At 41.9% G+C, this 15701-nt stretch overlaps 1 protein-coding gene across 33 annotated transcripts in view; it reads left to right on the forward strand.

Annotated features, from left to right (window-relative positions):
* The window catches only part of FHIT (fragile histidine triad diadenosine triphosphatase), a 1561686-nt gene that overhangs the window by 1369385 nt on the left and 176600 nt on the right, over nt 1-15701 (forward strand). The window lies entirely within an intron of this gene.

Below are 15701 nucleotides of genomic sequence, written 5' to 3' on the forward strand. Positions count from 1 at the left end.
TTGCTCTTAGTTTACATACCCATTTACATATCCATCCATTCATTCTTCAGAGCTCTATTCGTTCAGCTGGTATCCTTACGTTGTGCCAGGGACTGTGTTTGACATGCAGCAAAGAGCAAGACAGTCAGATTTCCTGTTTTCATGGATTGGACATTCTAATGGGGGAGGCACGGCTAATGCACAAGTATAACTGAACAAATAAAAAATAAACTCGCTGATTGTACTTCATAGTCTGAAAACAATAAAAGAAAGTGATCTGTCTGATAAAGGCCGGGAGGAGGCAGTGCTCGATTCTGTGTTGTCAGAAAGTTTCTCCTGGATGAGCTGACTCTCAGCTGAGTCCTGAATGATGGGCAAGTGCCAGCCGTAGAAGCATTTGGAAGAAGAGCATTCCAGGCCATAGCACAGACTCTCAGAGGAGAAGGAGCTGGGTGCAGTGATTCCATAGGAAGATGGCTGCTCTGCTTAGAACGTGAAGAGGTCAGCAGGTGCCAGACAGTATAAGGTGTTTTAAGCTCCAGTAAGGACTTTAGCTGGAGGAGGAAATGGCAGCCCACTCCAATATTCTTGCCTGGAAGATCTCAAAGACAGAAGAGCCTGGCGGGCTACAGTCCATGGGGTTGCAGACAGTTGGAGATGATTGAGTGACTAAGCATACAAGGACTTCAGCACGTCCTAAACACAGGGATGATGTGCCTGATTGGTGCCTGTAAAGTGTTATTACCCTGTGTGCAGAATGGAAGTGAGAGCCGAGATCAAAAGCAGGGTGACCCATTAGACATGTTGCTGATGATGGCTTGGGCATGCCTGGTAGCGGTAACAGTGGAGAGAAATGAGTGGATTCTAGAAATAATTGACACAATTTACTGATGGGTCTGGATGTGGTACCGGTTACTGCTGTAGGGAACACAGGCATGTCGGAGAAAGGGACAGATTGATTCAAGGTGTCTAGTGTGCTAGGTGCCCCAAAATCGTGTTTGCCTGTATCTTCTCTTTTCACCTTATTTTATGTGACTTTGCTGTGGAAGAAATACTTGTCCTGCAGTGGAGAAAAATGGTAACCTGCATTGTCTTCTACTGTTATAGTTCATTCAGTCCACAAAAATTAATAAAGTCCTTAACAAGCATGAGGTTCCATACCGAGCACTAAGGGCGCAACAGTTCCTGCCTGTGTAGAGTTTCCAGTCTAGAGAGGGACACGGTTAGCAAATGAGTCCACACGGATTTGTGTTCCATACTAGTGCCGGGTTTTACCTCTGCAGAATCAATGTATTGAACCAGATAATTCTTTTTTTAAAGTCAATTTATTTTCCTTTTCATTATTTTTATTGAAGGATGGATAATGTAAAATGCATTAGTTTCAGGTGTACAACATAGTGCTTCAATATTTTTATAGATTATATCCTGCTTAAATTTAATATAAATTAATGACTTTATTTCCCTGTGTTTCCCTGGTGGCTCAGATGGTAAAGAATCCACCTGTAATGCGGGAGACTTGAGTTTGATCCCTGGGTTGGGAAGATCCCCTGGAGGAGAGCGTGGCAACCCACTCCAGTATTCTTGCCTGGAGAATCCCCATGGACAGAGGAGCCTGGTGGGCTACAGTCCATGGGGTCACAAAGAGTCGGACGTGACTGAGGGACTAAGTATACATACATATTTCCCAGTGCTATATATGTGTACCTTATTAATTCTATGCATCATGGTTTCTACCTCTTTCTCCCCTTCCCTTCTCTTGCCACCCTCCCCTTCTCTCTCCTCGCTGGTAACAATTAATTTGTTCTCTTTATCTGTGAGTCTGTTTCTGTTTTGTTATGTTCATCCATTTGTTTCATTTTTTAGATTCCACATATAAGCAGTAATGTACACTATTTGTCTTTCTCTGACTTATTTCTCTAAGCATAATAATGCCCTCTACGTCTGCCCATGTTTTTGCAGATGGCAGGGTTTCATTCTTTTTTTGTTTGGGTAATCTTACACACATGTACACATTTACCACACCTTCTGTATCCATCTGTATGCTGATAGACACTTAGGCTGAGTCCATGTCTTGGCTGTAGTCAATAGTTCTGCTATGAACACTGCGCTTCATGTATTCCTTCTAATTAGTTTTCATTTTCTTCAGATATATACCGGAGAAGGCAATGGCACCCCACTGCAGTACTCTTGCCTGGAAAATCCCATGGACGGAGGAGCCTGGTGGGTTGCAGTCCATGGGGTCATGAAGAGTCAGACAGGACTGAGTGACTTCACTTTCACCTTTCACTTGCATGCATTGGAGAAGGAAATGGCAACCCACTCCAGTGTTCTTGCCTGGAGAATCTCAGGGATGGGGGAGCCTGGTGGGCTGCAGTCTATGGGGTCGCACAGTCAGACACGACTGAAGCGACTTAGCAGCAGCAGCAGATATATACCCAAGTGTGGAATTGCTAGATCATAGGATGGGTATATTCCTAGTTTTTTGAGGAACTTCCCCTACTTTCTTACACTGTGGCTGCACCAATTTAAATTCCTAGCAACAGGGTACTAGGATTCCCATCTCTCCATACCCTAGTTGGCATTTATTATTTGTAGACTTTTTGGTGAGAGTCACTCTGACAGGTGTGAGGTGATAGCTCACTGTGGTTTTGGCTTGCATTTCTCTGATAATTAGTGAAACTGAGCATCTTTGTGTGTGCCTGCTGGTGCCTCTCTCTGTCTTCTTTGGAAAAATGTCTATTCATGTCTTCTGCCCATTTTTTTAGTCAGATTGTTTGTCTTTTTGATATTGAGCTATATGATTTGTTAATATATTTGAGATATTAACCCCTTTTCAGTCATATCAATTGCTGATACTTCTCCCACTCAGTAGGTTGTCTTTTTTAATTTTATCAGTGGTTTCATTTACTGTGCAAAAACTGTTAAATTTAATTACATTCATTTGTTTATATTTTCTTTTATTTCCTTTCCCTTAGGAGAGGAATCCAAAAAAGAATTGATGCAATTTATATCAAAGATTATTCTATGTTTTCTACTAGAAGTTATATGATTTCAGATGATTTCATTCATTTTGAGTTTATTTTTATACGGTGTGAGAAAATGTTCTAGTTCATGCTTTTACATGTAGTTGTCCAGCTTTTCTAGCTTCAGTTATTGAAGACACTGTGTTTTCTCCATTGTATATTCTTGCCTCATTTATTGTAGACTGATTGACCTTAAGTGCATGGGTTTATTTGTGGGCTGACCTAAATAATCTTTAGCTGTAGAAGTGGGGCTGTGCATAGTAGGATGTTTAGAAGCATGTCTGGTTTCTACCAACTAGGTGCCACCAGCACCTTCTTCCGAGTTGCGACAACCAAAAATCTGTTCAGACATCATTAAATACGCCCAGTATGGCAAATTGAGAAGTCATGCATTTATTCCAACTCATGTTGCCTGATGACAGAAAGCAGCAGAAACCCTGATACAGTAAAGTTCGGAAACCTGTTCTCGTCACCTGTCAGGTATGAGAGTGTCCCCTTGCCTATTAATAAAAGCAAACTGTCATGAAGGCAATACATGAAGGCAGCTTGTAACACATGAAATGGAACCCATCTCCTTTTGATCCTTTATTCAGTTGGCTGAACATAGGAAATGTGGAATCGCATGCTATTAGTAACCTAGAAGTTTAAGTGATTGTTTAAATCAAGATGCATCAATTTTGAGCACTTTGTAGTGCCCTGAAAATATGAATTATTGAAAGACATTTTGAACTTTCACAATCTGAAGGTGTTATAACACCACATTTATAACACGTTGCATTTTGGAGATTAGTTCTGTTCATGTATTCATTACATCATACAAAGAACTATATTGATTTTATTTATCCCACCCCTCCACTGCCACCTTGACTTCAGAGGATGGTACTTGCCAGTTCTACTCTTTGAGTTGAGGAGCAGATTCTAGAACCTAGTCAGCTTTGGGGGCAAAAGACAAATCAAAGCGCTACCCTGAAATGTCAGTTACAACAGTGGTGATTAGTCCTGCTGGTGATGATGCTAACATTTATTAAATGACAAATATGTGCTGCTAAGTCACTTCAGGTGTGTCTGACTCTGTGTGACCCCATAGTCGGAAGCCCACCAGATTCCCCCGTCCCTGGGATTCTCCAGGCAAGAACACTGGAGTGGGTTGCCATGTCCTTCTCCACATATTCTCCAAATATGTGCTAGACATTGTAAGAGTTGCTTAAAGTATAATATGTATTCAATGCCCATAACAATTCTGTAATGTCATTGTTGCTATTTTTACCGTTTTGTATGTGTATGGAGGTTAAATATCTTGCCCAGTGGTAAGTTTTAAGTGTCAGTCATTCAGTCCTGTCTGACTCTTTCTGACCCTATGGACTGTAGCCCACCAGGCTCCTCTGTCCATGGGATTCTCCAGGCAAGAATACTAGGGTGGGGTGCCATGCCCTCCTCCAGGGAATCTTCTCAACCCAGGGATCGAACCCAGGTCTCCTACAGTGCAGACAAATTCTTTACCATCTGCACCACTGGGGATGCCCCTAAGTTTTAGAGCTGGGATTCAAACATCAATGTGTCCTCAGCATCCATGCTCTTAACCTCTGTGTAAAACTGCCTCTTGAGGCACTATTAATTGACCAAATAATTATTTTTCACTGAGTCCAGATATAGCCTTAGAATCATTTTCAAAACAGGCCACTACTGCTTGATCAGACTTAATATTTGAGAATAAACCAACTTGCCCATCAGTACCTTAGTTCTCTCTCCTCAAGTACTAGGCTTGAATTCTTCTGGGATAGGATATGGGGTTGCTATACATACATGTGAGTTAATGGCCAGGTAATTTGTAAGGCCAGGTAAAAATAGTTGACATATTTCTCATAAGTAACATTTTAGGTTCCTATGAAATTTAATCAATAGAACTAGTATTTTCCTGCTCTGTTGTCTTATTTCCCTTTTTTATTTTACAAAGCCAGGTAGAATACCTTTTCTACCAAGGTGGCATTCAGCAGACTTGTGATGTTGCTACATTGCTGGTCCCAGCCTTTGACCCTCAAAGATGACCCCAAGTGTCTCCATTGGTGGGGGATACCTTTGAGGATCAATTCTAGTAATGTTTGTTCTAGATTAGAATCTAAAAAATCCAGTTTAGCTTCCTGCACTAATTTAGTATATGTTATATTCTTCTTGAGTTAGAAAGAGCTCTGTACAGCAGTCTAAATCCTGAAGGCTGTGGGGAGATGGCCTTGCTTCCGATTCTTGCCACGTGACCCTTTATTTCACTCCTGATAGAGCAAGCCTGGGCTTGGTCATCAGTTGGCACTTTGAAGCCTGAGATTGATTCTCTGTGCAACTAGTAAACACAACAGTGGAAGAGGTAGGTATCTTTCCCTGTGGATGATCCATGAACATCAAATAAAACAAATGGACCAACAGCAGTCACTGGTTATGTAAACTGTAAGGTCAGAATTTGGTGGCATGAAGATAATAATGACACCAACTGGGCCTGGACCACACAACTGACTATAAAATTATGAATTTTATAGATGCAGTTTTAAAATGTGTTCAGAGAGCCCAGCTTGGCACTCTGTGATGACCTAGCAGGGTGGGATGGGGGAAGGGAGAGAGGCTCAAGAGGGAGGGGATGTATATAAAATCATGATTGATTTGTGTTGTTGCATAGCAGAAACCAACACAACCTTGTAAAACAATTTTCCCCAATTAAAAAGAAAAAAAAGAAGAAGCACACCAGTTCCTAGTACTGAGACCTTAGGGAATTCTCTAGCTGACTGAGAAAGTGAGTTGGAATCCTGAATTGATCAAAAGAAAAATTGAGGCATTTTATAACTAGACAGAGGTGTTCTGTAACTATACTGATATGTACAAAGTTTGGTTTATTCATGGTGGAAACATTAAAACTGAGTATTTTTAAAATGTAGTGAGTTATAATGACTGTGTCTAATGGTATTTCATCTTCAAAATATGATTTTAAGACTAGTTTTCAAAGTTTCTATACCTATTTTTATGCAAAATACAAAAAATACTTTTCAGGGATCAATATTTTCAGGATGTCCGGGCATGAGAAGGGGTCTTCCCTGATGTGGTAAAGAATCCGCCTGCCAGTGCAGGAGATGTGAGTTTGATCCCTAGGTTGGGAAAATCTCCTGGAGGAGGAAATGGCAACCCACTCCGGTATTCTTGCCTGGGAAATCCGATGGACAGAGGAGCCTGGCGGACTGTAGACCAGGGTGTCACAAAAAGTTGGGCACAACTGAGTGACAGCATGAGCACGAATATTTTTATGATCTGTGGATCAGTGGTTTATTTTTAATACAGTCTTGATTTTGGCTAGGTTTGATCTTTAAGGATTTCCAACTCCCGCTAAGTTATACAACTGTGGCATAGGGCATGGATTAAGATTCTTTTCCCTTTAAAAAAGTAGTTGAACAGATTTCCTAGCATTAATCATGCCCTATTTGCATGTAGGTCCACAGTACTCTCTGAGAAATAATACTTTGTAACTCTTGGTATTCACATCTGGCTTAATTTTCCAGCTCTTGACTTTGCCTCAGTATCATCTACTCCCTAACCTCTTCACTGCTGGGACTCAAGAAAGTGATGACTTCAAATTTACAGTTGTTAAATAGATTGTTAATGACCAAAGAACCTGTCAATCTTGCTGACCAGAATTATATTTAACAAAGAAGACAGCTAATTACTGGGCTATTTTGTTGATGGTTATTTTAATTGCACGGACGGCCCTTCTTGGCATGGAGAGCCATTAGGCAGGAGAGGCAGGAGACAAGCCATCATGGCAAAGTGGTGCTGAGGCGGGAAACTGGACTCCAGAGGGCAATTTGTCAGTTTGCTTAAGAGGTTCAAAGCTTACTCTGTTGTGCTTAAACACCACTGCTTGTTTCGCTGTGTCCCTCCCAATGATGTAAAATCTGTTAGTTCCACTCTTACATTCCTCAACTTGCAAATTATGAGGTCATTATTTAGAACTGCCTGAGGCAATTCAAGTGTCCCAGAAGATATGAACCTTGCTCACTCAATTTATGGATGGGACTATGATTTCACATCAAATCATTGTCAAATGACATATGTAGCTTCTAAGTTTACTTTTATCTTTTTCTCTCTAGTTTGCAAACAGTGAATTTTTCATATGTCTACTAAACAGCATTGCTCTAAATTGAATAGTCCCTTAAAAGGAATGTGTTCTATTCAGGAAAATCAGAGTAGATGTGATTTCTTGCTTCCCAGATAATTCATTACAGGAATTCTTTTCATGAGTCATTCTTCATGGATGTGTAAAATGATTTCATGTATGACATCCATGAATATCCAATTTTTAAGAACCCTTTTGTTTCACAAAGTGTTAGTCACTCAGTCATGTCTAACTCTTTGCAACCCCATGGGCTATAACCTCTGTCCATGGAATTCTCCAGGCAAGAATACTGGAGTGGGTAGCTATTCCCTTCTCTAAGATATCATCCTGTCTCAGAGATTGAACTTGGGTCTCCTTCATTGCAGGTAGGTTCTTTACCATCTGAGCCACCAGGGAAACTCTTTGTTTTATAAGGCAAGGCACAAATGCCTATCCGTATGCTGCTGGCCATCAGAGAGATGACTTAGATGGAAAGCTTGCTACTGGGTGACAGACATGGAGAGGCTTGGTGGATCAATATGAGGGGAACACAAAGGCTCACTCCATGCTTACCATCTAGCAAGATGTAGTCTACCAAGGTGTGCTGTGGTTTCCTGATCTGAAAGTGTTACTCGCTCAGTCATGTATGACTCTTTGTGATCCCATGGGCTGTAGCCCACCAGGCTTCTCTGTCCACTGAATTCTCTGGGCAAGAATACTGGAGTGGATAGCCATTCCCTTCTCCAGGGGGTCTTCCTGACCCCAGGATCGAATCCAGGTCTCCCACATTGCAGGCAGATTCTTTACTGTCTCAGCCACCAGGGAAGCCCCTTCCTGGCCTGAAGGAATTAGCTAACATTTGTCCACCCATGTTGGAGTGATGATGAACATCTTGGAAGGACCGTCCATTTCACGTCTATAGCTTTGGTACTGCTCACCATGCTGCTTTCTCATTTGTCATCTTCCATCTAGAAAAATCCTTATGTTGGAGTCTAGTCCACTAGACAGTCACTGTCCTTGCCAACTTCCCTCTGCCTTCATGTGGAATGCACCTTTTCTTTTTCTGCATTGTACATCTTATGGTGAGTGGTCTGTGACTGTCCCGGTGAACACCCAAGGGTGGAGGTCACACCATGTTCCTATTCGTCTCCCTGGTTCTTGACATTTCCACTGCCACAGAGTTGGCCCTTGACCTCTACTGGGCAGCTGGACAGTTGGATTAATAGTCTTCACCTCCAGATATTGAGGTTTCTGGAAACTATATAAGTCCTTGGAGGGGTTGGCGTATGTCACACCAGTTTGAGAACTTACCCTTGAAGAGTGCACTGTCTTCATTCTCACCTTACGTTGGAGGAATGCTGAGTGTGTGTTTGTGTAATTACATCAAAACTGATGGCAGTCACCCAGTGCAGGGTGCAGGTGCGAGTTACCTTAGACCATCACTTTCCCAAAGTGATATTTTCAGCAGTGAAGCAGAGGAGGGAAAATGAAGAAAAGTCTGTGGTAAATAACCTTGTTAAGTGCACAGCTAAACAAAATTAAATGTGGTTCTTAATTGCAGAAATTCTCACACCTTAAGATTCTTCCTGAAAGTTTAAAAAGAGATAAAATAAGGAGCATTTCCAAGAGTACTCTGAACCATGGTATTTCTTTTTCTCTTTCTCTTTCTTCCTCCCTCCCTCCCTTCCTTCCAGTTGTGTGGTAATAGTGTTTCAAACATCATGCTTGGGAACTGCTAGGATTCATTAACTGGTTTGGTTGATTTCACAGTAGTAAAGAGAAAGATTGAATTGGTTCTCATTTTGTATATAAAGTAACCATTTTCCTTGTGAAGCTAACAAATGAGCTTCAGAACAGGAAATGAAGCGAGGTAGCCTTGGTTGTTTGGGGACCCTCAGGCCAGCCTCCCTTTGAGTTCCTCCAGTGAAGTAGGAGGCTCATGGGTGGCCATTCTATCCCAATGGTTGACTTTCTGATCAATCCAGGAGAGGCCCAGGATGATTCCCAGGACTGTACTAAAGGCAGTCCTAGCTTGACGAATAGGAAAAGTGGAGAACCAGCCTTGGAAACCACTAAAAACTCAGATTTAATTTCCACCATGGAGTCCCCACAAGGAAATCATCTGCTTGGACCAAATGAAACCTTCAGAAGCCCCATCAGTCTCCCCCCTCTCAAAAATGAAGTTAATTTTGTGCTTGGAAATAGTGAAACTGATGATGGATCAGGGTGGGCTCTCTGGTATTTAATATTGTCTCCATCCCTGTTGCCTTGTGCCAATCCTGTTGATTAGCTGTAATGTGGTATTTTGAGCACCGTTTACATATTAATTATTTTTTAATAACCTCTTCATTGCAAGCCTAAAGCTTTGCCTAAGATTCTAATGGAAGTGTTCATATGAAAGAGAGGGATAATGTTAAACAGACACTAATAAATCCTCTGAAGAAAATTCAACAGTATCTCTGACAAAAGAAAGGAAGGCCAGAAAGAACAATACATGCTTCCAGCCAATGTGCGTTCTCTCATTAGGATTTTATATTCATACTGCACCGTCGCTGCAAATTATTCTCAGTTATGTTTGCACTTAGGAACCCATAAAGAATTAGTGTCTTCTTAATGAGCACCAAAGAATATATGCGTTAAAAATCCTTTAACCCTTATGTTAAAGAGAAGTCATTTATTAGCAATTATGGCTTGGGATTAGGAAGTGCTTCTCTTCAGAAGCATTCAAAGCACATTCCAGTATCTTCTCTTACCTGACCTTTTACCATCATTTTGAGGAAAAGCAGGGCCAAAGCTGTTGCTTTTTTATGTAGGAGGACAGGTTTTTCTGGTGAGCGTAAATGGCTTGGCCGTGGTTGCCCATTGTGTCAGGGACTACAGTGAGGGCTTCACTCCTATGGTGTAATTCGAGGCTCTGAAGAGTCTTCATGGGGTCAGAATGGTTCTCCTGCGGGCCTATGGCCCATGTACTAGAGTTATCAGCACTGGACATTCATGAACTGTCTTTTTAGGCATCCAGTTAAGAAGACAGGTCCTTGGGAAGGAGCCCACATTATCATCAGAACCTTTGCACCAGCTGGGGTTGGATGGATATACAGGCCATGTGTATGTACTGGGTAGCCAAGGCTGGCTGTTGATTTCCTGGCATCTGGTCCCATTCTGACTGGCCAGTGCTCACATATTGTCGACCATTTCTGAACATCATTCCAAGCAGTAGGGACACATTCAGGCAAAGGGAGCATGATGAGAAACACAAACTCTGAGTCCTCTAAAGGCTCATACTGAGCCGGCCAGACCGCTGATCGTACAGACTAGGACTCAGTCCATCCCAGTGATATTTACCCAGGTTTCTGGAGGAAAATAAATAAATATGGGCAATATTTTTATTCTAGGGTAGAACTGATGTTTTTTGCTTGTTTTGTTTTTAAAAAGTCTTGATCTTTTCCTCCACATTTTTCAGGGCACAGTGAGTATATACCATTAAATAATACATATCCCTTATAATTTTGAAAAGGGAATGAATGTGAGAATGGTTATTGTGTAGTTCATTTGCCTCTTTTTTTTTTTTGCCTTCAGTTTAGCCCTTTTAACTGTTGTGTATTCATAAAAGGAAATCACTAAGCTTCAGTTTCACCGGCGGTAGAGAGCATGCCTGGACATACTTATCTCCTTATTAAAAAAAAGGTTCACATTCTTTTTAAAAAGGTGGCTCTCCATATGTGCTGTGTATGGTCATTTATGAATTAATTGGTTAGCCTGGAATACATAGTCACTTGGCTCAGGTAGATATTTGAGTGTTGTGGATTTCCAAATCTGAGTTACTGGGTCTGAATTTATAAAGAGGCAACTAGTTAAAGAAAGCAGACTCCTTTCTTTGTTCTTGTGGATTGCTCGAATGGCAACAGAATCCTTGAAATCCTCAGGGAACAAATTGGGGACAAAAGTTAGAAAGCACTCCTGGCTTATTTTCTAAGCTCTGAGCGGACCCAAGAAGAAAGGCTGAATTTAATCAAAAAAGATTTTATTGATGAAGGTATCTCTCCTTCAGGCTACACTTTGGCCTCTGCATACTAATAAAACCATCTCATTTCTCAGAAGTAGCCCTCTGCATATAATCCAGGGGAGCCCATGGACAGGAATACATCTTGGGGACAGGGACTCGAAGACAATCAATCAGAAGTTGGCAAGGACCCCTAGCATCCCTTGCTGAGTTCGGAGATGCTTGCCTCTGTCTGGGCTGGCTGATTGTTCATTCTGGGGCCGTCATCTGAATGTCTTTGGATTCCTGAGTGCATACAGGTGGTGTGGCTGGAGCTGGCTGCCTCCTCTGGCTCTCACTGCCTGAATCCTGCGAGATTACTCTCTGCTATTTCACTTCCATGTTATCTGCACACGTGGCACTTTTAGTGCCCAGCTATGAAGATGAGCAATCTGCAGCTTCGAGTTTTTATGAGCACTAATTAGTACCCTGTTTGTACCCGTTTAATCCATTATTATAATAGGATGGCATGATGTGCCATCTACTTTTCTTTTTTGGTTTTTTTTTTTTTTGGTTTCCTTGCTGCTGCAACCAGAGGGAACTATATTTTGCACTTTCTCATTGCACCTATGTGCCTGAAGAATATTAATAAAGAGGAGTTTAAAAGGGCAGGCTGTGTTCTGAAACTTTCCAGTGCTCTGCCTTAACTCTGGAATTCAACTCCTCTTCTCGCAGCTGTGAAAGAAAGCTCTTGTCCCAAAGATGAGGCTCAGACTCCAGTGCATGAAATCAGGCCATGGAAAAGGTCCCTCAGCTACTGTCCTTTTTCTCATAATTTTTAAAAAATTTATTTATTTTAATTGGAGGCTAATTATAATATTGTGGTGGTTTTTGCCATGCATTGACATGAATCAGCCACGGGTGAACGTGTGTCCCCATCCTGAACGCCCCTCCCACCTCCCTCCTCCTCCCATCCCTCTGGGTTGTCCCAGGGCATCAGCTTGAGTGCCTTGTTTCATGCATTGGACTTGGACTGGTGATCTGTTTCACATATGGTAATATACATGTTTCAGTGCTGTCCTCTTAAGTCCTCCCACCCTTGCCTTCTCCCACAGAGTCCAAAAGTCTGTTCTTTATATCTGTGTCTCTTTGGCCATCTCGCGTATAGGATGGAAAGCATATGGCTTATCTTTACCATCTTTCTAAATTCCATGTATATGCATTAATATACTGTGTTGGTGTTTTTCTTTCTGACTTACTTCACTCTGTATAGTAGGCTCCAGCTTCATCCACCTCATTAGAACTCTAGATTCAAATGCATTGTTTTTAATAGCTGAGTAATACTCCATTGTGTATATGTACCACAGTGGAGGTTAACCAGGAAGGGGCAAGGGTGATGGTCCCCATGGCTATGTGGAAAATGCATAGGCTAGAATATAAAATTGGGGATCTTCAACTTTGTGCCTGAGCACCCTTGGACAGTTGCTCCCCTTTCCTTTGTTTTCTCTCTTTTCTTCCATTCCTGTACTGCCCCCTCCTTTTTATCCTGCCTCTCTGTCATTTACCCAGCCATCCAGAAGTTTCTTAGCTGTGGAGCTCCACTGGGATGTGAATTCTATTAGGTCGGGGCCCCTTCTTTCTCTTCTTTGGAAACCCTGCAGCCAAGTTTCTGGCCAGAGGTCAATGCTCCATAAATGTATATTTACTTAGTGAAAGAGTCTTACTTTCCTGATCTGTAAACCGGGGATCCAAATGCCACCTCTACAGGGCGGTGGGGTGAATCGCTGAATGATACAGTGCTCGCGGAGGGCCTGGTCGGTAGTTGTCCTTAAATCATGTGCATGAGGTTCCTTGTCTCCTCAGAGCTCTTTGGGCTGAGATGCTCAGGTGAAAGTGGAGCTAAGGAGAAGGGAGAATGGGATGGGAAGTGCTTTAGTTTCTCCCCGCTTCAGGGAAGAGAGAGTTTCCATGCCATCATATACAATGGGGGTGTGGAGGGCCTTGCTTCTGTTGCTGTCTTCATGTAGCAGAAAATATTAAGTATAACCACAGAACTAAAGGATACTGGTGTTCAGAGGTAGAAGAAACTGCCTCAGAACCTCCATATTAGAGCAGTATTGCCCAGTAGAGAGCTCCCCTCGAATGTTCATCCCACGACCCTCCTGTCCTTTACAAGTCAGAATGCCTGACAGTGCCTTCTCTTGGGGTCTGAGTTCTGAAAACTTCAAGCCAAATTAGACAATGGCTTCTTGGCCAAGACCCACCTCTGCTGCTTTTACCCATCCTGAATGTGTGGGAGTTCTTAAAAGCCATCACAGGGACCTGGCACATCCTTGTAATTCCCAGCAGAAAGCTGATTTCTTTTGGAAAATGGAGGCTGGGGTCTCATCCTTTTTACATGCAGCTTCCGTGGAGGAAAGTCTAAGAGAACCCCACCTGTTGGTAACACAGGCATATGTACTTCCAGGACTGGAAATGGCAGCATTCAAACAGAAAAGTTTTGCAAGGAGGATGCACTTAGGAGGTGAAACTGGATCTTAGAAAGAGCACAGCACTCTGCTTCCCAGGTGGCGCTAGGGGTAAAGAATCCGCCTGCCAATGCAGGAGATGCAAGAGACGCAGGTTTGATCCCTGGGTCGGGAAAATCCCCTGGAGTATAACCCACTCCAATATTCTTGCTTGGAGAATCCCATGGACAGAGTAGCCTGGTGGGCTGCAGTCCATGGGGTCCCAAAGAGTCAGACACGACTGAGGCGACCTAGCACACACCCTGCTAAAGCAAACAGATCCCACAGACTGCAATTCTTGGGGTTCTCCTTTCATTACAGATGCTGGAAGAGCTCGGAGCAAGTCAAATTAGAGAGGCAAATAGTTTAAAAGAAAAAATAGAGCATTGTGTTCTTTGCTAGAAGCACTGTGGGTCTCTCTTCCTGAGGGCCTTTTTCTTCCTGAGGTTGCTGCGTTCTTCAGGTTGTCCTGAGTAGAGGAGACATGTGGCAGGCTGCCCACACCCTTTGCATTTCTTAGGCAGTGTTTATGCAGTTGAAGCTTAGCCTCGGCCATGATGGAGCTCTGGTTTGCAGCAGCTGAGCCCAAAGCTTGTCCTGTTTCTTCTCAGGGTTGGTAGTAAATGTATTTCTGGTCCCTCTAAATGACTCTAATTGGTACATTTCCTTAGGGGACATGAGGATGATAAGGGAAAGAAAGGTTAAATAAAGTCTTTACTTGGAAATAGTTTAAAAATTCAGCAAGTATATTTTAGTATCTCATTTTGTTGCCCTGTTTTTGGTGTGTGTGGGGGGAGGTGTGTGTGTGTTTACTGTCTCCTTGAAATCCCATTAATTACCGTTCTAAACTGTTTTGAATATAGTCAAAAGCCAAACAGAATCTTTTAATAGTATTTCAACACAAAGTATGCATTGGCCCAAGGATTGCACATTCATAACCTTTCAGTTCAGTATTTCCCATCACATCCAGTAGCGACTTTTCCACAGTCTACTGGCAGCTGCAAGGTATTGACCTCTCCTGTTCTTCCCTGCCCACTAACCATGAATTTACCTACCACCCCCCAGCCAGACCCCTCTGTGAACTCCCAAAGTAAGAGGAAGGGATTTGGGGTCCATCCCCATCTGTTTGGGGAAGTAGCTGTATAGCTGATATTATGGCCCAATATAACTAACTTTAGAGTTGAAAGAGGACTTCATTGAACTTTAATCATGACCCGGTAAACCTCCAAGCCTCTAGTTCCTAACTGTAATAAAATTGTCCCTAGGAAAGTTGAATGATCATCTCTTGCTAAGTATATTTATTGTGTTTGTATCCAGTTGTGTGCTGGTAATTGTTTAACAGCCATCTCTCAGGGAAAGTAAAATGTATGTGAATGTCTATATCTATATCCATCTCCATCCCTATGTTCACATTTATCCCAAGTTTGACGGATACGAAGTATGTACAGCACACAATTTGATTCTCACGGAATGCTTTTGTGATGTTGCCTGAACTCTTGTATTTGTAGTCAGCCTCTAGTTGCGATTTACCTTGAGAAATCCAGATGAGCAATATTGCTGGGTCACTATCCAATTCAACAAAACTTTGACAAACATCATTGACAAACAAGTGTGTTTTGGACATGAATGTCAGGTGATATTTTGGTTACATTAACACTTAAGACAAAAATGAAACAATGAAGATAGATGTCAAAACCTTACTCATACATCAATTAACAGGGGGGACATTTTGCTGAATGAGATAGGTTTAAGATACTGGGAGAGTATTTTCTTAATTTGTTGTGCTATTCACAATGTAACAGCTAAAGATACAACATGCTTTTTAATTTTAATCTGATTATTAATATTTTGTCTATCACTTCCTCAAACTTAGATAACCAACAAGGCAATAACTCTATAATGTCTGCCAATCACAGTAGCTGATTTCAAACTACAAATTTGACATTACTGCACAAAGTTGAAAAGAGACAGACAGTAGCACATGACATTACAGTATTTCCATGTACAGATACAATAGACGTTAATAACCTAAAAGCATAGATCATGGTAAAATGGAGTAAAATAATTAAGAAGTGAGAAATTTC

This window comes from Ovis canadensis, chromosome 19, assembly GCF_042477335.2.
Source record: "Ovis canadensis isolate MfBH-ARS-UI-01 breed Bighorn chromosome 19, ARS-UI_OviCan_v2, whole genome shotgun sequence".
NCBI lineage: Eukaryota > Metazoa > Chordata > Mammalia > Artiodactyla > Bovidae > Ovis > Ovis canadensis.